The 22,119-nt window shown below is 40.8% G+C and overlaps 1 protein-coding gene across 1 annotated transcript in view; it reads right to left on the reverse strand.

Moving 5' to 3' along the window:
• The window catches only part of LOC133110354 (acid-sensing ion channel 1), a 288,095-nt gene that overhangs the window by 247,607 nt on the left and 18,369 nt on the right, over positions 1 to 22,119 (reverse strand). The gene's annotated exons all lie outside the window — the stretch shown is intronic.

Here is a 22,119-nt window from a genome sequence, read left to right on the forward strand (position 1 = left end):
GGTGGAGTGTGGCCTGTGAATTAAGGCAGCCTGAAGTCCAGACACACAGGCACACACACTCGCTCGCACACACAGGCACACACACTCGCTCGCACACACACGCACACACACTCGCTCGCACACACACGCACACATACACACACACTGTGGCCAACGCTGGCAGCGACTCCATCCCAGCCTCTCTCCCTCTCTCTCCGCCCCTGCTCTCTGCTGAGCCAAAGCACAGCATCCACCAAACAGCGCTTTCATGCTTTTTTAATGTAAATTATCTGCCATCTCTCTCTAAAAACTTGTTTCATGTGCTGCTTGGGGCACAGAGCAAACAGGCCACACAACAGAAGCCAATCGAGGCAAATCGCCATGACAACAATGAAGGAAAGTATCAAAGACTACAACACTTAGAGATCTCTCCTTTTACAAAGCTGTGGGTTTGTAAAGTCACAAGGTGCACAGATTTATCACTGAACCCATCTAACTATCAACGCTCACACAGCAGGTTCTACAGAACACCAGCACTGATCAGTATCTACAGAACCTCCCTGTAAACACGGCTTGTTGGCCCAGAGTTAGATATTGATAGATGATATGGATAACTCTGATCCATTGCAGGCTGTATTTTGAGTTGCTGCTACAGTGAGTGCTGTTCCCAGCCAATAAGGTGAAAGTATTGCATAGACACTTAAAAGGCAGGATGCACACTACCAATCACACACAAATTGTGAACTTAAGTTTAAAAAAATGCTAAAACGTATACACGTAAATTCCTGAAATAATCAGATTTTCCATACTTTTGTCTCATATTCATCTTTTGATCGCGAAATGTAAAACCAATGCCTTAAGTACACACAAACCTATGTGTATGTATGTCCTAAGTACACTAACACCTAAATGCATGCGTATGTATGCCTTGAATATAAATACACACCTATTTGTATACACTGATCAGCCACAACATTAAAATCAACTGCTTAAACAAGTTTTTTTCAAGATTAGAAATGCTTTAGACTGTATGAACTTGTCTATACATAGTTAATATTGCATTATATGATATGTCTACTTATATAAGCAGATAATCATATGTGAATTGCATTCAAAAGTAAGCTCATTGGGAGGGGAGGGGGTGCATTGTTTTGTTATTTCAATACCGTGGTATCATGATCACGTCTATCAGGTGCTCCAGGACCTGTAGAATGTTTCATTTAAAAAACCACCCGCCATATTTCAAAATGCATGGGATCTATTCCTACATACATTTCACCACATGCAGTACCATGTAATTCCAAAGAAGGGAAAGAAGGGTGAAACCAATGAATTAGATGCCATGCATTTTTAAAAATGGCAGGTGGTCTTTCTTTTTTTTAAATATGAAAAGTTCTACAGGTCCTGGAGCATCTGTTAACATAGACATCATCATGAATGCCAGTACGTATTATAATATATTTTGACATTTTATTATTACTAAATTTTTCGATGAGTGGTTTGAGAATGAGCGCTTTGTTTGACACCAGCGCTAGTCTACATCTATTGATATATCTATCTGTCTATCTATCTATCTATTTCTTATTAGGCTTGTAGAATTGTTGTTGTTGTAGAATTTTATTCTTAGAAATAAAGTAAAAGGCTACACTTAAAGTGGGCCAACACTGTTCAACACTTCCTGTAACCATTCAGAAACGCAACTTGAGTAGCTAAACCATTAATGAAAGCCAAAACAGATGCGTCTTCATAAAATACCAACTTGCCAGACACGCCTTCATGAACAATAACAAATTAGCGTTGATAACAGCAAGTTAAGGATCTTTTTTTCCTAAAGTGCGTTTTATTGTGAGACATGCGTTTCGTTTGGAGCAGCATACCGGTCGGCTATCAAAAGATGTTCGCTTTGGTTTGGGATTTAATTTACTTTTGGACTGTTTGATTCAATTGCTAAATGTTGGGACTGATGGGCACTGAAATCTTGGGGGTATTTGATGGTTCACGGTTAAGTTTTATGTAGTTGAAAGAGTGTCGGGATTTCCACCCGTCTGTTTATTGCGAGTCAAGGCAGCCGCTTTCATTCATTCATTGAACGTGCGCTGTGCTGTAAATACATGGAAACCTTATTGCGTAGCCAAGTAGCCTAAATTGAGTTAATTTTTAATTTTGCCTGATTTACTTTTTTTAAAATTCGTAGGCTGGAATGCCTCGCGGCAACAATTTGTTTAAATGTTTAAATGTATAAATGTATAGTGCTTCAGCTTTTGGTAAGCTTCTCAGAAGGGGGCGGCAAGCGACTGGTAGCTTGAGAGCAACTTGTTGGAGACCCATGGTGTAGGACAACGACTTTTCATTGGCAACAGTATTAAACCAACCAACAATATAAAATATTAAGAAGAGCTTTTATTTCATTGAGTTAAATGGAAACAATGTCTTCTAGTGCTTGTGGACTGATAGCCCTACTGGGTAACGTACAGCATAGCGAGTAACTGTGTTAGACCTAACAATAGCCATACTACCTATATTAGCTAAGCTAGCTAAATGTATGGTGTTTAACTTAGGTCTAATGCTACATACTCTATACAAACTCTTAGTTTACAATTTAACTGCTTGCTACCACATTCTGTTGTTCGTTTCTAGCTCTAGCCAAATGCATGTACTATAGCGTGGTTAAATCGTGCGTCGTTATGCATACTAGCAATGAAAATAAAACCTTTGGTTGAGAACATAGACTGAGAACATATAATTTATCATCAATGAACAGCAAAATACCACTATTTTTCCAGTAGATGGGATCAGCGTATAAGAAATGGGGAGAATCGGATCTTCTTTAAATAATCTATTCCCACTAGCTAACTTAAGTAATGTAAGTTCTGAGCCAAGGGTTTTTATTTTTTTATGTATGTTGTTTGATGTACAGTAGGCATATGTGGCTGTAGCAGTTGTCAGAGATCTGTGCTAATGCATTGATAGAGAGCGAACTGATTTTAGCATTCAGGCTGATAAATTCCTGTCTTTTGAGGCTTTCAGCAAATGCAAACATTTCACTAAAAATTATTTTTTGTGATTAATATATTATTGAATTGATTATGGCTCAACGTTAAAAATGGACTTTGAATATAATGGACTTTCTCTTGCTATGCTCTTTAAATTTTAAACTGCAGCAAATGAAACACTCGCTAAATAACACAGGCCATCACTCTGCAACCGTTCAATACCGTTTCTCTTCAGCAGGAAAACGAGCAGGCCCAAGCCCCGTGCCTCAGCATCAGCTTAGGCTTGGCTGCACATACATAAACAAACACGGGAGTTTTCATTTCACCATAAACATGTACGTCAAACACAACTGCAGAGTTGGCCTTTTATTTATATTTCGTTTATCTTCTTTTCAACCATGAAACTGCTCTGAGATAAACTATTTTTCAAGAGAAATCTAGCCAACAGAGCCACGACACATGCATACAAGGTTTCCATGAAATATATATACAGTGACCACACCAGTTAGTTAATTGGCCAATCATGGGGCAGCAACTCAATTTATAAAAGCATGCAGATGTGCTCAACAGGTTCAGATGTTTTTCAGACCAAATGACAGATTAAGTAAGAAATGTGATATAAGTGACTTTGACCATGGAATGATTGTTGGTGCCAGACAGAGTGGTTTGAGTATCTAAAAAAAGCATCCAGTGAGCAGCAGTTCTGAGGGCAAAAACGCATTGTTAATGAGAGAGGTCAGAGGAGAATGGCCAGACTGGTCGAAGCTGACAGGAAGGTGACAGTAATGCAAATAACCATGCATGACAACAGTGGTATGCAGAAGAGCATCTCTGAGCAGCAGAAGACCAATATGTCTAATAAATACATAATAATGTGCTCACTGAGTGTATAAAAAAATACATTTTCTTAATCTATCTATCAGAATTATCAGTTTATAAGATGGCGCACAGTCAGTACTAAAGGACCTGAAACAGACAGTAAAATGCCCTCGATAAAGGAACAATCATGAGACAGAAGTGGGTTGATATCATGCACAATGCACAGGCCTTCTAGACTAAAGTGAAAAGTTGTGAAAAAAATTAAATTAATGTCATGAATGGCTCTATTAAATATGTGGACCACATCATAAAACATGTATTACCCTGTTAGGGAAGCACATCGTCGACAGGGCCAATAATATCTCAAACTGAATTTAGTGCCATCAGCCGATGAACTCAGATTAAGGCCCATATGATAGGGCTATATAATAATGCAACATAACTGATGCTGTAAATTAAATGAAAACAAAATTTTAATGTTGAATGTATTTTATACCAGCCAAACTCAAAGCTCCAGAGCCCTTTTGACTCAGGTCTCTACTCTCAAACTCTCAATTTAATGATGAAACAAGCCAGCTTAAATGCATGAAACTGGCAAGTATTGGCATCAGCATTGGCTAGTATGGCCTGACTAATTTCCGTAATTGATATCAGCTCTAGAGCCTCCACATCACGCTTCCCAAGCCTAGTGACACCTTGCTAACGACCTCCGTATGTGACATAGAGTACACTAAGAATTCCCGTTCTGAAGTCACAGAGACGCAAGGGAGAGAGCAATGCATCATTTGAGAAATATAAATCAAATAAGCAACAGAAATGATGAATGAGTTAATGCTGTTTTTCATGACCCCATTCACACAGTGAGCTTCAGGAAACACTGGCCAGCCCTCTGAACAAACAGGAATACTATTTTTAATGCACCTGTTCACTACTGGATGCTTAGAATTTAATTTGAACCAAAACACTCTACAGATAACTGATTTATGCTTCCCTGTGTTTGGAGGCTGAGGGATTGCAAGTGCAGCTCATGACTAAAATGTAATAATCTACTGTGCAGATTGGTTTTAGAAAAGGTGGCAGTGACAGCTTTGTTAATTACTTGCCTGCAGCATCTTTCTCTCTCTCTATTAGGATCAAATTATGCCAGATTTTTTAACTAAACTTCCACCCCAAAATATCTGCCGAAGTAGTACCTCAATCCCGAGCTTCCTTTCAACGGCGACCTTCAGCATGAAGCTGTACAGCTGTCCGCAAACCAGAACAGATCTACTGAGCAGATCTTACCCTTAGCCATCCTCCTAATTATCATAATCAACCTCATTTCATGTTAATATCCTCTTTTATGTTTTTCTGTGCTTCCACTGGGACAGGCAGAACGGTTCTGAAATAATGTGACTTTACATGTGAACTGTCTTAAAAGCCTTGTTCAAAGTACGCACAGTCAGGTTGGCCTGTTAAAACTGGGACATGCCACAGCATGATGCAGGATGTACGGTGGTTTCCCGTTTCATTCGGCAGCTCTGGGAGGTTGCAGGTTCCGACAGTACGACAGCAGTGTCTTTCTTCATCATGAGGCGCTTGCATTATCATTACAGAGCTGTCTCCGGAATAAATCCAGTACCAAAATACTCGCCAGAGGGAAACAGACATTTGAATCATGGTTATGTTTTGTCTATATTTACACTCAAACGTTTTAAACATTGATTTATTTGTAAGGGCCACAATTGCTGTCTCTTTTTTTCAAGCAGACAACCCTGGTGGAAAATCCAGCTATGACCAGTTTGAAATGATAAACTACCAACTGTTTAAAAATATATTTTGAGCTGGTCAAACCGTGTTGAGTTTGGAGCTGGGAGCGGGTGTACTACGAAATGAGATTATGGGGTTACTAAACTGGGTTTTCTGTACTTCGAAGCTGAGTTAAATCGGGGTATATCGCCGGGGCAACGTATGCTGCATGGCTAACCTGGTCCGGGGCAGGTTGTATTCAGGACAGAGCCATAGGAAAACAGTTGCGTCAATGGCGTGTCAAAAGACTAGGCGGTCAGGTGGTTCATATCGGTCATTGCATGCATGTATTCCTATTAGCAACATAATGATAAAACTGCATTTTATGGTGACTAGTTAACAATATATGCATAAATTTCCCGCATAGGCATTGCATGCCAACCTATATTGGATTTGTGTATGTCCTTACATGATTCCTGTAAAAACTATAGTCCAAAAATAACCCCAGATTGGTGTAATCAGTTTGCTATCTTTTTGACACATCCCTTGGCTAACCAGCATGTTGCTTGCTAGCTGTATTGCACTGCTTTTTAACTTCTAAGGTAGTCAGGAGCACTTAATGTAATCTTTACGACTTTCAGATAGAAGCCTAGGTGAGGAATGTCACGTAGTCAGCCTATGTTTATGAAACTAGTCAAAATGCAGGAGGAAGAAACTTTGAATAAGTGAATCAATAATGACAGAACTAAGAGTGCCAAAGTGTGACATCACTTCTGTTGAGTTCAGTGCCAGAAGAAAATATCCAGAATGAATTTCCCCATTGGGATTTCAACAACCTGCGGTTATAAGGCGCCTGACTTTAGTACAATTACGTGACTTCAATATGTTGTACATCTATGCCTCTTCTCTCAATCATGGCATTCCTGGGCAGTTTGGTTTGAAATTGTACAAATTAATCACTCCCGCTACTTTCGACAGTTATGTCCTAGAACTGTACTGATGTTCTCGAGTCACAGCAAAGGCATGCATCTTCTTTCTGGGTGAAAATATTTGCTGTAATATGTGTATATATTTTTTTATTTATTTAGTGAAAACCAGTGTTATGTTGTTCCCTGGTCTCCTCTGATCATTGAGTCAATTAGCCTAATGAACTTCTGAGGAAGCCCAGGTTGTTCCTCTACATTTAATGATATATTTAAACATGGCCCTATAGCCTACTGTATGAACGGCCTGCTTTACTGAACTTTTTCTTTAGCCTACTTTTCTGTAATGCCTATGCATTTGCATTGCAAAAATAGTAATAATAAAAACAAGTTTCCATTTTCCATTAATCTTTTTATGATTTGCAATCACATAATTTTAACGAGCTCTTGTTTTCTATTTGTATCTAGAAGATTAGAAAATGTGCAGACATCACATTCCATCCATATCACACACAATGTTAGGTATTGTAATGCAGTGTGGGAAACATGCCCTGGTATGTCTGGCCCACTCATTTCCACATGCCTTCTCCATGGCCTCGAAATGTTCCCATACATAAGGGTTGCGATTGTACTTCCTCACCGCCGTGCAGAGAACGTTTCTCAGTCGGGTTGAGGAATGGTGAAGGCAGAACTAACACAGAAAATCCAGGGTGGTCAGTGAACCAGAGCAGCACCATGGAAACGACGTTGTCCCAAACAACAGCATCGTGGGACTGCTCTGGCCGCCCTGGCTCCCCTTCTTCCTGCTGATGAATGTTGTTTTCCACATTATTTAGGAAGCAGTGAGGTGCGCTGTGTTGTAAGGCCCCAGGGTAGCATGGCGGTTGAGGGCGCTCCGCTGGCTAATAGTGCCACATTGGGCCACGTTGCCGCCTCGTTGTCCTGGCACCGCAACAATGGCCCGCTGGCCGATGATATTTCTTCTGCTTCTCCGGCTTTTCGTCAGGTTAAACCCCGCCTTGCCAACAAAGACATTCTTGGGGTTTGGCCAGAACATCAAGCTCAAAAAATTCTCTATAAAAATATTGTGTATATATTGTAAATTCAGTAAGGTTGGTACTTGAGCATGCAGTGAATACATACTTTACCATAATTAAAGATATTCCTTGCATACAGTAATTTACAGTAAGGCACAAAAGTACTTTGTAGCTCTTTGGGCAGCTTGTCCAGTTTGAGGATCCATTGTTCAAAACCACACAGACACTATTTATTGATCCTGAGATTCATGAACATGAATCTGGCCATTATTTTAATTAAGGCAGAATTAATCAGATGAGTCTGTCTTTTATTATTTTGAATTGTGGTATCTTGCACATCAATTATTCTGGTGAATGTAATTTTAATGTCTTTCTCATAACTTAAAGGTACAATAAGTAAGATTGTTGTTTTAAAACATTGTTACAAGACCAATGTAAATTCCTTCCCATCATTGAAAAAGGCTCACAGACATGTTTAATCTGCCTGTGTTAATAATCCTTAAATTTGGGTTTGACGGACCGATACTCTGCCAATGGGGTGGGGGGTGGGGGGGTTCAACGTCAGCGCGTTCACAGAGAAGGGAGAGAGATAAACAGTGTTGTGGTTTGAGGGTGTTTATTCCTTCTTTTGCATTACATTACATTACATGTCATTTGGCTGACACTATTATCAAAAGCGACTTACAGTTGTTTAGACTAAGCAGGAGACAATCCTCCCCTGGAGCAAGGGCCCAACAGCTGTATGGATCTTATTTTGGCTACACCGGGATTAGAACCACCGACCTTGCGGGTCCCAGTCAGTGCGGTTGCCCTTCTCTGTAATTTTTGAGAGCTGCAATGTTTTATCATGGTGCCAAGAGTCGAAAGATGGATCTATGGTGGACTGTTTCCACACATTTGGAAAGTTTGTCACTCATGTGGTAATTTGTTAAAAACTATTTTTAAATATTAAATATCATAAAGCCAGTGGAACTAGAAGCAATGAGCCGCATAAACATTTTTTACATAAATTGTTCTTACTTTTGTTTTTAATGAAAGCTCCTAACCAAACATGGGATTCATGCATGAAACATTTTGTGCTTATATCAGATATATGACATGATGAATGCCAGTTGTTCATAAATTTATGTCGCTGTCCACAAAATTATTTGCGTGGTACATAAAGATGGTACTCTTCTCCTACCTAAAACACATCACTGCTTGGGATTGACTGTATGTTGTGGGTCTTTATGTATCATTATCAATCATTGTCAGTTGCTTTTAACAAGAAACAAATTGTATGAGTTCCGAACAAGGTAACTAAGACAAAAACGGTGAAGTGTGAAAAATATTTTTGTAAACTGAAATAAAAATGTTTTTTTGGGAAAATAAAAGCCAAAATGAAATGAGCAAATGCATGAGGGCTGCATGGTGGAGCAGGGCTGCATTTGTGTGGCTTCACAAGAAGGTTAAAATCCCCACAAGGTCCTTTCTGTTTGCATGTTCTCCCTGTGTCCATGTGGGTTTCTGACAAGTACCCCTAAATTGGCCCGAAGTAAGAGTGTGTGAGTGAATGGTGTGTGTGCCCAGTGATTGACTGGTGGCCTGTCCAGGGTGGATTCCTGCCTCTCCCCCACTGCATGCTGGGATAGGCTTTAGTCTCCCAAATCTGATACACAATGTGTTTCATGACTGAGGCCAATCATGTAGCTAACCACGAATAATATCACTGTCAGGTTTATATATGAATGATCGCACCTGCACAAACCATGTTGGCTCCCACTTATGACACAGTTGCTACCACAATTATAATCGACCTTCATGATTGATGCTAAGCATTTACATAACATTTTAACAAACTGTCAATACTGTGCCTACATATCAAGTCTATCTAGCAATCACTTTAAATGTATAACAGTTCATAATCTCAATTTTTGGTGTGCTTATGGGCATACTGTCCGGGCTCAGGACAGGTGAACCAATCACAACCAGGAAGTTCACTGAATAGATGCTTTTATTCAGAGCCAGGGGTCAATCACTGACAGACAGAAACAGCAGGGATGATCAGAGACGGGGTCGATGTCACATGTGAGAGTCCAAACACAAAATGGCACTCCGATAAGGTGAAGGTACAGAAGGTAATCCAGAAATAGCAATCAAAAATTCCAGTCAGGCAATGACAGATCAAAACCAAGACAGAATCAGAATCCAACCAAGGTAGGGGTACACAAAACTGTTACAGGGGCTGTCAAAAACATCTCCAAAATCTGTATTATCGCACTTATACATTGTCTTCCAGCATTTGCCAATTGGGTATTGTTTAAGAGCGTAGGTCTATATTCTGCCATCCACATAGGCTCAACATATCCATCCATCCATCCATTATCTTAACCCGGTTATCCTGAACAGGGTCGCAGGGGGGCTGGAGCCTATCCCAGCATACATTGGGCGAAAGACCTGGACAGGTCGCTAGTCCATCGCAGGTTACACACACCATTCACTCACACACTCATACCTAATTTAGACAATTTAGACTCTCCAATCAGCCTAACCTGCATGTCTTTGGACTGTGGGAGGAAACCCACGCAGACACGGGGAGAACATGCAAACTCCACGCAGAGAGGCCCCGGCTGACCAGGATTCAAACCCAGTGCTACCCACTGCAACACATGTAGCTGCTTATTAGTAATTAGCAATAATGAAACAAGATCTTGTATCACATCATTTAAATGTAGATTACATCATTTAAATGTAGATTACATCATTTAAATTAATGTGCGTGCATGTTGGTTCTCATTACTACGGTCACAAGCCATGTTAACAACAATTTTAGTGCTGCAGCAACATCGGGGACCCTTGGCAAGATGCACCGGTGATTGACGAAAAGGGTTTGTGTAAGATTTGATAGAGCAGCATTCAATTTGCTGAATTGCAGGTCTTTCTGAACAACATTATTTGGGCTGGGAACTCGGCTGACAAGTCGAATGGCAAATCATACAGAGCGGGACAGATCCTTGTCGGAGGTGCGCGAAAGCTTGCGGGGAAGCAGGACGTTAAAACACTTTGCAACTTCTGTAATGGCTTGAAAGATGTGTTTGACAATGGCAGTGTACATTTGTGTAAAATACATTGCCTCTAAAATTCGCTGGCCTGCCAGCCAAGAGGGGGTAGGCGGAACCAAGGAGCAGATGTGACTGTTGCTAAGCCTATTAGCAATACGCAAAATGTTTTTGGGGGTAGTTCTCATAGGGTGACTGAAAGCTGGTGATAAACATAGGCAGGGAGCATATAATGTACATATTTAGTAACAGGTGAGGGAGGGGCCCCTACTGTATCTGGCACCCCCCCCCCCCACCCACCTTTGAAAAGACCTTGGGTATTCCAAACACATGTAAGAGTAGCCTCAATCAAAACCTCTTCTTTGGAGCAGCTCTCAGCGAATTAAAAATTAAGCGCTTCTGCAGTAATGTTATTGTTACATAGAAATGCCTATTCCCTGTTTTAAAGCACTTAACCATCTCCTGACTCTCCTTTTTCAGATGAATATAGAATAATATATCTTTACAATTTGACATCATTCCAACCACTCTGACTTAATTTTTTAACCTTGGCACACAATTTAATATCAGCTTGCTTATTTCCCACCGAGCCCTATTTCTCAATTGACGTTTCATAACATTACATTACAGTCATTTAGCAGACATTCTTCCAGAGGGACGTACAATAAAGTGCAAATCAAACCCAGGGACAAGTGCGTTGAGGACCCTAGAGGAAAGTACAGTTCAGTTTTCTGTCCAAACCTCTACCAAAAAGGATTTAGTAGAGATGTATTTATGATATGGATGCTTTTCTGTGACATTATTACATTACATACATACATTACATGGCTGGATCCAGGCCGGAGCCAGTACACGTGTCAGCAGGTGGAACCAGTTAAAATAAAACCAAATTTTTTTCAGTTTTTCCTGACAGCCAGTGAATACGCTGTAAAAGGTTGGTAAGGTTTAAAACTGGGAATCCAAGGTGACAATCAAGAAACGAAAAAGGACCCTGTCAGACAGCCCTCAAGGCCATGAGCCTGCAGTGGAGGAGGCAGGAGGGGTGTGGGGCCAACAACAGAAAGTCCCTGCTGCTTCAAAACACACAGGCAACGTCTTTAAACTCATCACAAGCCCTGCTCCTTGATTATTTATTTGAGTCGTTATGCTTGTATCTCATGCTTGTATCTACATTTGACTAGCTACTTCCCCAGTTCCCCAAGCTTTTGTTTGCCCTTGGCCAAGCATCGTAGAGCTGTCATTAGCCACTCTGTATATTTTGTATACTGCCGCTGTTAACAAAGTGAACAACTCTTGTAACACGTGAAACTGGGTAGGAAACAACCCGGAGAAATTTCTGAAATGTGTGATCTCTTAACCCTCCAGTTCACACCAGAAATTCTCCTGTGCTTGTCGCAGTTGCAGCTGTGGCTGAAGCCCCATGGAATGCCTACACTGTCAATGCTCCTATTCTCCACCACAAACAAGGCTGTATTTGAGAAAGCCAAAGCTTGGAAACGGCTTTGGACATCTTCACTGTACTCTCGTTGTCTGTTCTCTGGCTGCGTAAACAGAAGACATATCGGCTCCTCGGTTCTGACTGCGGTTTTGTCTGCTTGAAAAGTAGGAGGCGATGTTGACTGGGAGGGCTAAGGTTTGAAAGAGCTTGAGGAGCAAAGCAACATCTCACTCACCCTCATAATTAATCTGACTGTTACAATGCATTTCATCATGTGACACATTAAATCATTAGATTTCATTTCATCATTAGAATTCATTTTACCATTAGAATGCATTTTACCATATTTTTTTCACTTTTCACAGTCACATTTTATGCCTCCTAAAGTCCAACCCCACGCCATAGGAGATGGTACCAGCAACATTGTCTTCTTACAGGTAATTTTTCTTTTTTTTTTGTTAACCTCAAATACGTATTGCGAGTAACTGTGCTTGCTAACAGGGCTCTGGTGAAGAAATGACAAATATAAATGCTTTATCCTGGCCAAAAACCTTTTTCCTCTTGTTTGGGGAGATTTTGGGTACGTTTTTGGACCCCTAGATATGCAAGACCCTATGCTGTTGAAAATAGAGCAATTCCGTCCAGAAAATTATGTGGAAGTGAGTTTCATGAGTCAAAACAACGAAAATGTGTTGCAAAATATGTTTCTTTTATGATTTACCGCAATGCACAATTTATCTTTGGATTTGGAGATGCTAAGGGACACCAGAGTACACTGCTTACATTTTGCTTCATAGATCTTTAGTAGTTCTGTCCATCACCCTCAGATTTTACACACTTGTGGTTAAGGAGTTTAGTTCAGAAAATGTATAGGTTTACCTCCTACCCGTTTCTGATTCTTAGTATTTTTTGCATTTTCACCTACTTTGTTTTGTATTGGTAGCGCATGTGTCTCGGTGATGCCCGTCTCTGGAGTTGCGGGATCTTGAGCGGTGCAGGAAGGGGTTAATAAAGGCCACACACACGGAGGCGGTGATATCACCCACCGCCGCTCCCTGAAGCAATCAGAGAAAACCGAGCTGAGAGGGAGGAGGGACGGATTGGATTGTAGACCACGAGCGCTTTCGTTTACAGACGCAGGCCTAAGAGATGAGGGAGTCTCCACACAGGGTCTGTACTCAGGGAATAGAGGAGGTGTATCATTTCAGAGAGGATCTCGGCTTTTTTCCGTCCGTATCCTTCACGCCATATCATCTGCCCTCCAGCCGGGCCATGGGCACTGTGACCTCATGTGCCAAGGTCACACCCCTGCCACTCTGGCAAAAGCGCTGTCACTCAGAGCCATAAACCCCTCCCACTCCCTCGGGCGAGGCCAAGATTTTCTCACCAATTACAAGAACTCATCAAGGGAAGGTTACTTGCAATGGTTCACACTTAAAAAAAAAAAAAAAAAAGTCTCCTTTTGAGAATCTGACCAATGGCGAAGCTGACACACACCTGTTGTGGCCTATCACAGCTGCAGTATGTCCTGTTTCCAGGCAGAAAGGGGGCTCTGGAGATCTCTAGGTACTGGCTGAATGCAGACACAACATCTGAGTGTGGGGGGAATTCAGAGCTCCGGAATGGCAATGTGAGGAGGGACTTGGTTTTGTTCAGTTCTAAAGCTTTTAAGAAATGTGATTATTGTAGCTTGCGTGTGCGCGAATGTGATAGTGTGTGAGTGTTTGTGAGAGTTAAAGTATATACACAAAGTACACACACACACACACACACACACACAGTAATACACACACTCACACACATAGTAATACAAACACACATTGCAATACACACACACTGACACACACACTGACACACACATTAATACACACACACATAGTAATACACACACACTGACACGCACAGTAATACACACACACTCAAACACACATAGTAATACACGCTCACACATACATTGGCAGGCAGTGGTCGAGATCCAGCAAACAGGTATCACAGGGAACATCAGGTGTGTAATCACATGGCAGGTAAAAGTCCAAAACAGATTGTCAGTCCAAAAACAGGGCAGCGGGACAGAAATGCAACAATCCAAGAATCTCAAAAAACAAACAGAACAGAAAACTGACAGGAAAACAGGACGGGGAAGTGGAGGCTGGAATGGACCAGAGAACTAGCATAACAAAGAACTAAAGCTGATCAACTAGCAAAGAACAGAACAAACAGGCCGGTATAAATATACTGACAAACGGACTGAACGACGAACAGGTGTGGGTGCTAGGGAACAGATAACGAGGCGCAGGTGAGGAAGGAAATACATACAGCGACCAGCCACGACATTAAAACCGCCTGCTTAAACCTGCTTTTTTTATTAAACATGCTTGAGACTGTGTAAACTTGTCTACAAACACTTAATATTCAATTATATGATGTGTACTTATATAAGAAGATAATCATAAGCGAATTGCATTTTTAAATTAAAAGGGAAATCTTGTAAGCTCATTGGGAGACGATGCATTTGTTTTGTTTAAATATGTTGGTACGTACTGGTGTTCCTGATCACATCTATCTTAACAGGTGCTCCAGGACCTGTAGAATATTTCATATTCCACATTACATGCAGTACCATGTAATTCCAATGGATGGAAGAAGGGTGAAACTGATGTAGGATTAGATGCCATGCATTCTTTAATATGGTGGGTGCTCTTTATATTTTTTAAATACAAAATATTCTACAGGTCCTGGAGCATCTGTTAAGATAGACATCATCATTAACACAAGTACAGACCAAAATATTTAAATACCAAACTGCTCTGTTTTAGCCTGAGTCTACTAATGAGGAACACCTGCTTTTGGATGCTGAGCGGGGCTGGTGGTGCTTGCCAACCTATGCCTACAGTAATCGAATGTCTTTGCTGCACGGAGTGGGATTTACTGCTGCTGTCGATGGGAAGGCTCGATATCTCTGGCGAAGAGGAAAGTGCCGAAAGAGACTGTGTCACACTGAATGAGGTTTTTCAGCTATAACCAATCCTGGAGTTATTGAAACATTTTTCCATCTCCCAAAATAAATGGGAAATAACGTCCCAGGCCTGCTGGAGCTAATGGTCACTATCCATCGAGTAAGTGACATTTATCACCATATAATGCATTACAGTATTTGCCATTCATGAGCAAACAACAACAACAAGAATAATAATTTAGCTATATAGTGTTTTATATATTGCTATACGTGAAGTTGGTCTATCCCTGGAGAAATCTCTAAATGTGCGAAATACTTTTTTGGCATTCACCGGGTGAGTGAGTGCACTTTCAGCTCTACCTCGAAGGTGCGCGGATCACTGCACTCAAGCAGCAGAAGACGGAATGATACGTGTGTGTTCAGTGGTTAGAATTCCAACCGTTCTCTGAAACATCTCTCGTTTTTACCATTTTTACCATTTAAGTTGGAACGCCTTGTATGAAAAGCATTCAAGCACTCACCACAAACTCTTAACACCCTGGAGAGCAGGCTGCATCTTGGAGAGGGGTAGTTTGAAGTGGTAAATGCTTTGGCTTTTAAGTATATAATGTTTACACAAACTTCCGTAGGAATATTCCAGGAACATTGCTCACCCTGCAACTGGAGAAATCCATGTACAATTCCATGTACAACCATTCCACTCGTCTGGCAATTGAATGTTTAATTACAAAAAACACTTTTCACCAGCAGAAAGCAGCTTTCTTCACGCAAGCATGACATGGGACATAGCGATTGGCCAGAACTACAGTCTCTTGGCACTCTTTTGGCCTCTTTGAAGTGGAATCTGCCCTGCGTAAGACTCCAGATGCCAGCTGAAACTCTCTCCCTCTGCCACCATTAAAAGCCGGCACATCAGAAAGGCACACCAGAAAATGCTGGAGATATACTGTCGGTACATCTCCCCTCAGCTCCACATTGTTGTTTGTTAGGTACAATAGGTCATTTCGGACTGCTAACGGTCAAGAGAGGAATAGCAGCAACACACACCTTCAAACCACAACACTGTTTATCCCTCCCCCTTCTTTGTAAACATGCTGACATTGAAACGCCATTGGCTCTGGCAATTAGAACTAATTTTCAAACCAATGAGCTTGAATTATTGTACAGCTATAAGATGTTTTGGTACAGAGTGCCGGCCCGTCAACTGCATGTTTTCAAACCCGAATTTAAGGACTATAAACACAGGCAGAGGGCAAGTTAACATGTCAGTGAGCCTTATCAATAATAGGAAGGGATTTACAATGGTCTTGTAACAACATTTTAACACAAGAATCTTACCTATTGTACCTTTAAACCTTGGATTTCACCTTTTGGGCCTGAAAGCCCCTGTGTTCCTGGTACTTTCATACTTTTTCTGTTTGCCTATTGATGATGAAGTTGATGATGATGATGATGATGATGATGATGATGATGACAACAATGAAAGTAAACTTAAAATACTGTATAATAAAAGCAATAAGCCTTAAATAAGCATTAAATAGTTATATAAGTTTGAAAGGAAACCAAAAAATAGCCTTTCAAAAATTCATTTAAAGGAGTACTGTCATGCTTTTTTCAGTTGAGCTTATTTGGATTAAATGCTTAATTTATGTGTGTAGGCAGAGAGCTGTTCGTCATATCGCTCAGGCTAGCCAAGGTAGGTTTCCGTGAAATTTGTATGCTAAGGCTGGGAGTGTCATGTGATTGCCTGAATGGGTGGCCATCCATAAACTAGTGTTTGTTTTGAGAAGTTTTTGATGTCACTGGACGTGTTTGTTTTGAGAAGTTTTGCCCCATATTTAGGAAACGGCTACACTGACTGATTTTAAAAATGCCTACATTAATAATTTAAGCATTTAATCCAAATAAGCTCAACTGTGCTCCTTTAAAAGTCAGAGGGTCTGATTATATTGGCAGAATATACCATAGTCACAGCCCTAGACAGGAGTACATTCTCACTAATGGATTTAAAATGTGTGGCTGGGACAATGGGAGGGGGAGGGGGGCTTTTATAAGAACTTTTATATCATATTTATATCAGCATCTGAGGGAGCAGGTGGGTGGATGATCATAAGAGCTCTGCAATGCATCCTGGGACAGGGAATTAGAAAGAGTTTTGATGAGTTTGTCGCCTTGCGGCACTGCACTGAACTGAGATCTGACCTGTGTTCGTTTCGGCCCGATGTGAAGACCTAACCCTGACGCTCACACAGAACCACGTAGGGCGGCCATCGTTCCATCGTTACAGTTTTCTGCTACATCCAGAGCCCAGCAGCACCGTGCGCAAACACATCACATCTCGCAAAGCCACACACACCACGCCTTGTGATTACACACAGCAGCTACTCTTTCAAATTGTTCATTTATTTAACACCATGGTGAAATACATTAAGTCAAGCTCAGTAATCCGGGCCCACTGGTTTTTTTCTTCCACTCTGCCTTGTTGAAAAGCTTATCTGTTTCCTTCATTTTTCAGTTATACAGTTCTTTCAGCTTTTCATAATAAAACAGATTTAGGAAAACAGATTATTCGTGGATGACATACCTACACACTTCCCCAAACTTTCAGGGCTTCTTTCCAAACAGAGAACCGAGACCAAATACAACTGTCAATCGAGTGGCTTACTGGATGCTTTTTTCTGCACAGACACACAATAAAATAAATCACAGAAGGCAACAAATGCTAAGATTACTGATTACATATATCCTTATAGGGCAGGGGTCAGCAACCCTGGTCCTGGAGAGCCGCAAGGTGTGCTGGCTTTCGTTGTTACTTGGCATTAATTGATCATTGAAAGCCGTTGATTACACAGTTAACTCACCTCACCTGGTTTCTTGGGTCTGAATCGGTTGCTTATTTTAAGGTGGAGACGAAAGCCAGCACACCCTGCGGCTCTCCAGGACCAGGGTTGCCGACCCCTGTTATAGGGGAACCCTTTTTGGTGCCATGTAGAAAAATTCCAAGGAGAACCCCTCAGTTCTACATGCAAACCTTTGTAAAAGGTTGTACCTGTAACCTGTTGACGGGGGCTCTCTAGGGAACCTAACAGAGAGGTCTCCATGGTACATCCCCATCTCCATTAACAGAAAGGCTACACCAGTGCCCACGGGAGCCCATGGAATGCTGGGTCTTTGGAACACAGGACATTTAAAAATATGTATTTGACACAAATTCACTGGCATTCCAGCTATAATATGCCATAATATGTCGCTCATAATTTTATGATATTTTATACATACAATTGTATTAGAGAAGTGGGTTGAAATAAGCTAATGATTTGGCTTTCTGTGGCAAAAAAGGCTAATAATAAAAACCCAAGGAGTGAGGAGTTTTAATTACTCATGTTGCACAAGCCACAGTGCAGTATCAGAACTACATTTTTGGGCAGGCCTGTGAACAGGTAGGCAGGCTGACAATGTGGCAAGGGCGGGAATACATTTTGGGAATACAATTAAGGGAATACATTTTGGCGCTATGCCTCACTCCAGTCCTCCTTGGAGCTGAATCTATTGTACACTAATACTGTCATAGGGTGATGACATCTACAGCACTACTGTAATACTGTCATAGGGTTATGACTACAGCACTACTGTAATACTGTCATAGGATTATGACTACAGCACTACTGTAATACTGTCATAGGGTTATGACTACAGCACTACTGTAATACTGTCATAGGATTATGACTACAGCACTACTGTAATACTGTCATAGGGTTATGACTACAGCACTACTGTAATACTGTCATAGGATTATGACTACAGCACTACTGTAATACTGTCATAGGGTTATGACTACAGCACTACTGTAATACTGTCATAGAATGATGACATCTACAGCACTACTGTAATACTGTCATAGGGTTATGACTACAGCACTACTGTAATACTGTCATAGGGTTATGACTACAGCACTACTGTAATACTGTCATAGGATTATGACTACAGCACTACTGTAATACTGTCATAGGGTTATGACATCTACAGCACTACTGTAATACTGTCATAGGGTTATGACTATAGCACTACTGTAATACTGTCATAGGGTTATGACTACAGCACTACTGTAATACTGTCATAGGGTTATGACTATAGCACTACTGTAATACTGTCATAGGGTTATGACTACAGCACTACTGTAATACTGTCATAGGGTTATGACTACAGCACTACTGTAATACTGTCATAGGATTATGACTACAGCACTACTGTAATACTGTCATAGGGTTATGACTACAGCACTACTGTAATACTGTCATAGGGTTATGACTACAGCACTACTGTAATACTGTCATAGGGTTATGACTACAGCACTACTGTAATACTGTCATAGGGTTATGACTATAGCACTACTGTAATACTGTCATAGGGTTATGACTACAGCACTACTGTAATACTGTCATAGGGTTATGACTACAGCACTACTGTAATACTGTCATAGGATTATGACTACAGCACTACTGTAATACTGTCATAGGGTTATGACTACAGCACTACTGTAATACTGTCATAGGGTTATGACTACAGCACTACTGTAATACTGTCATAGGGTTATGACATCTACAGCACTATTGTAATACTGTCATAGGATCATATAATGATACAAAAAAAAATCAGATCAAGTCCATTGGTCATCTCTTTAAATTGCTGGAATTGAAATCTGTCCTTAAGGTATGTTAGGGGTGTCAATTTATGCTAATCACAAGTACAGTGTACACACTTTTTGTTTATGATTGATTGGTATTTAACAACATACACACACGGATACGGAAAAAAAGCTGTGTCTACACGGTTTTATAAAACTTTGTTAAGTTTGGTTCTGATCACACATACATTTGCACACAGATTTACAGAATAGAGTAAATGTTTCTCCTGTATGCCGACTATCTGCTACCATCTGCTGCATTCCAACTCTGAAAAATTAATAAACCTGCCTCAACACTACCTCTGTTTTACTTTTACTGGCAGAGGATTCATCAAGGGTCAACACAGAACCATATGCCGTACCAAAGACTCCTTTCAGAACATTTCCTTCATAGTGCACGGTCCCTAACAATTCAAAAAAAACCTTTCTCAAAAGCCTACCAGCATCCATATCTAAGAGCCCCTTTTTTCTAAGAATGTCCAGAGCAACATCAGGTGGAAAGTGACAAATAATAAATCATTCAGGAGGAAGGTTCTGTTTTGGTGATCTTAATTCGGGAAAATAGCATCAGCTTTCACACCTGTTAAACCACGATAAGATTCTGCAAATCAGTATGAGGAAATAAAAGGGTGAAAACTTTCAAATGCAGCAGGGGTGTTTATGAGCTTTCTGTCACCCGGCAGCCGGTGATCAGGCTTGCCGGTGCAGGAAACCAATTAACTGATGAATACTGAATGGGATGAATACTGAATGGGATCCGGCTATTTATAAGAAATATCCATAAACAAAAAGAAAAAATGCACTGTAGGGTTTAACAGATTCACAAGAACAATCTCTCTCTCTTTCTCACACACACACACACACACACACACACACACACACGAACATACAATACACAATGCAATAGGCATGCAAATACACACACCAACACACACATACAATAAACATAAAATACACATACCTACATACATGCAGCGCATAATAATTTGGACAGTGGTACTTTTGGCTCTGTTCTCCAGCACATTGGATTTTAAATGAAACAATGAATATGAGTACACTCAGTGAGCAATTTATCAGGTATTTATTACTTATTTTTTAGACTTATTGGTCTTCTGTTGCTGTAGCCTATCCACTTAAGAGGTTTGATTTGTTGTATATTCAGAGATTCTCTTCTGCATACCACTGTTCCAATGTGTGGTTATTTGCATTACTGTCACCTTCCTGTCAGCTTTGACCAGTCTGGCCATTCTCCTCTGAATTCTCTCATTAACAACGCATTTTTGCTTACAGAATTGCTGCTCACTGGATGTTTTTTTGTTTTTCGCACCATTCTCTGTAAAGTCAAGAGACTTGTGCATCAAAATCCAATGGGATTTCTGAGATATTCAAACCTCCTTGTCCGGCACCAACAATTATTCCACGGTCAAAGTCACTTAGATCACACTTCTCCATTCTGACATTTGATCTGAAAAACAGCTGAACCTCTTGACCACGTATTCATGCTTTTATGCATTTAGTTGCTGCCACATGATTAGCTGATTAAATATTTTGATTAACAAGCTGGTGTACAGGTCTACCTAATAAAGTGCTCTGTGAATGTCTGTGCAGACTGTCAGCTTTAATTTCAGGGTATTTACATCTGAGCGGATAATTTATACTTTTGGGGACAAAACGTAACTGGAAAGTTGGCTGCTCAGCTGATTCTGATTTGTCAGGTGCATTCAGTCTCTTCCTTAGTGCATGTATAAGAAAGCTTTCAATATCTAGTCTTGATTCTAGGCTTTTGATTGCCAATAACAGACTCCAAAGACAAAGTCAGAGATGCAGGGCAAACTATAGGCTTACCAAAAGAAACTGTTTTAAACATCATTAAGAAGAAAGATAGAAAGATAGTCCATTGAGGGGCTGGCAGGCTAAGGAAGAACTCTACATTTGATGACCGAAGAGTTCTCACCCTAATGAAATAACACTGCCAAACACCTGCCAAACAGATCAGAAACACTCTTCAGGAGGCAGGCTTGGGCGTGCCAGTGACTGCTCTCTACTGGAGATTTCACAAACAGATATACAGAGGATATACAGAGGATACACTGCCAGATGCAAACCACTAGTTGGCTGCGTTACAGTTTGCTAAGTAGTACACAAAAGACCCTGCAGAATTGTGGAGTCCAGAAGCAAATGAATAAATGATGCATCTTTGTCCCAAACATTACAGTCTGCACTTTCAGCTCATTTTCATTGATTCATTTCAAATCCAATGTGCTAGAGTACAGACCCAAAGGAACATTGACTGCACTCACAAAAATACATGCACAAACTATGTATGTATGCATTATAGACAAGCAGACATTAAAAGTGTTCAAACACACCAGCGCCGAATGGCATGTCCTGGAAGTCCCCGGTCGCCTCAGAGTGGCAGAGTGGTGTCGGTGGGGGAGCGGGGTCTAAGCGGGCTTTATGGGACACTGCGTGTTTCAGAGTGTTCATGGGACACTGCGTGTGTCTGAGTGTTCATGGGACACTG

Source organism: Conger conger, chromosome 14 (assembly GCF_963514075.1).
Source record: "Conger conger chromosome 14, fConCon1.1, whole genome shotgun sequence".
In the NCBI taxonomy this organism is placed as follows: domain Eukaryota; kingdom Metazoa; phylum Chordata; class Actinopteri; order Anguilliformes; family Congridae; genus Conger; species Conger conger.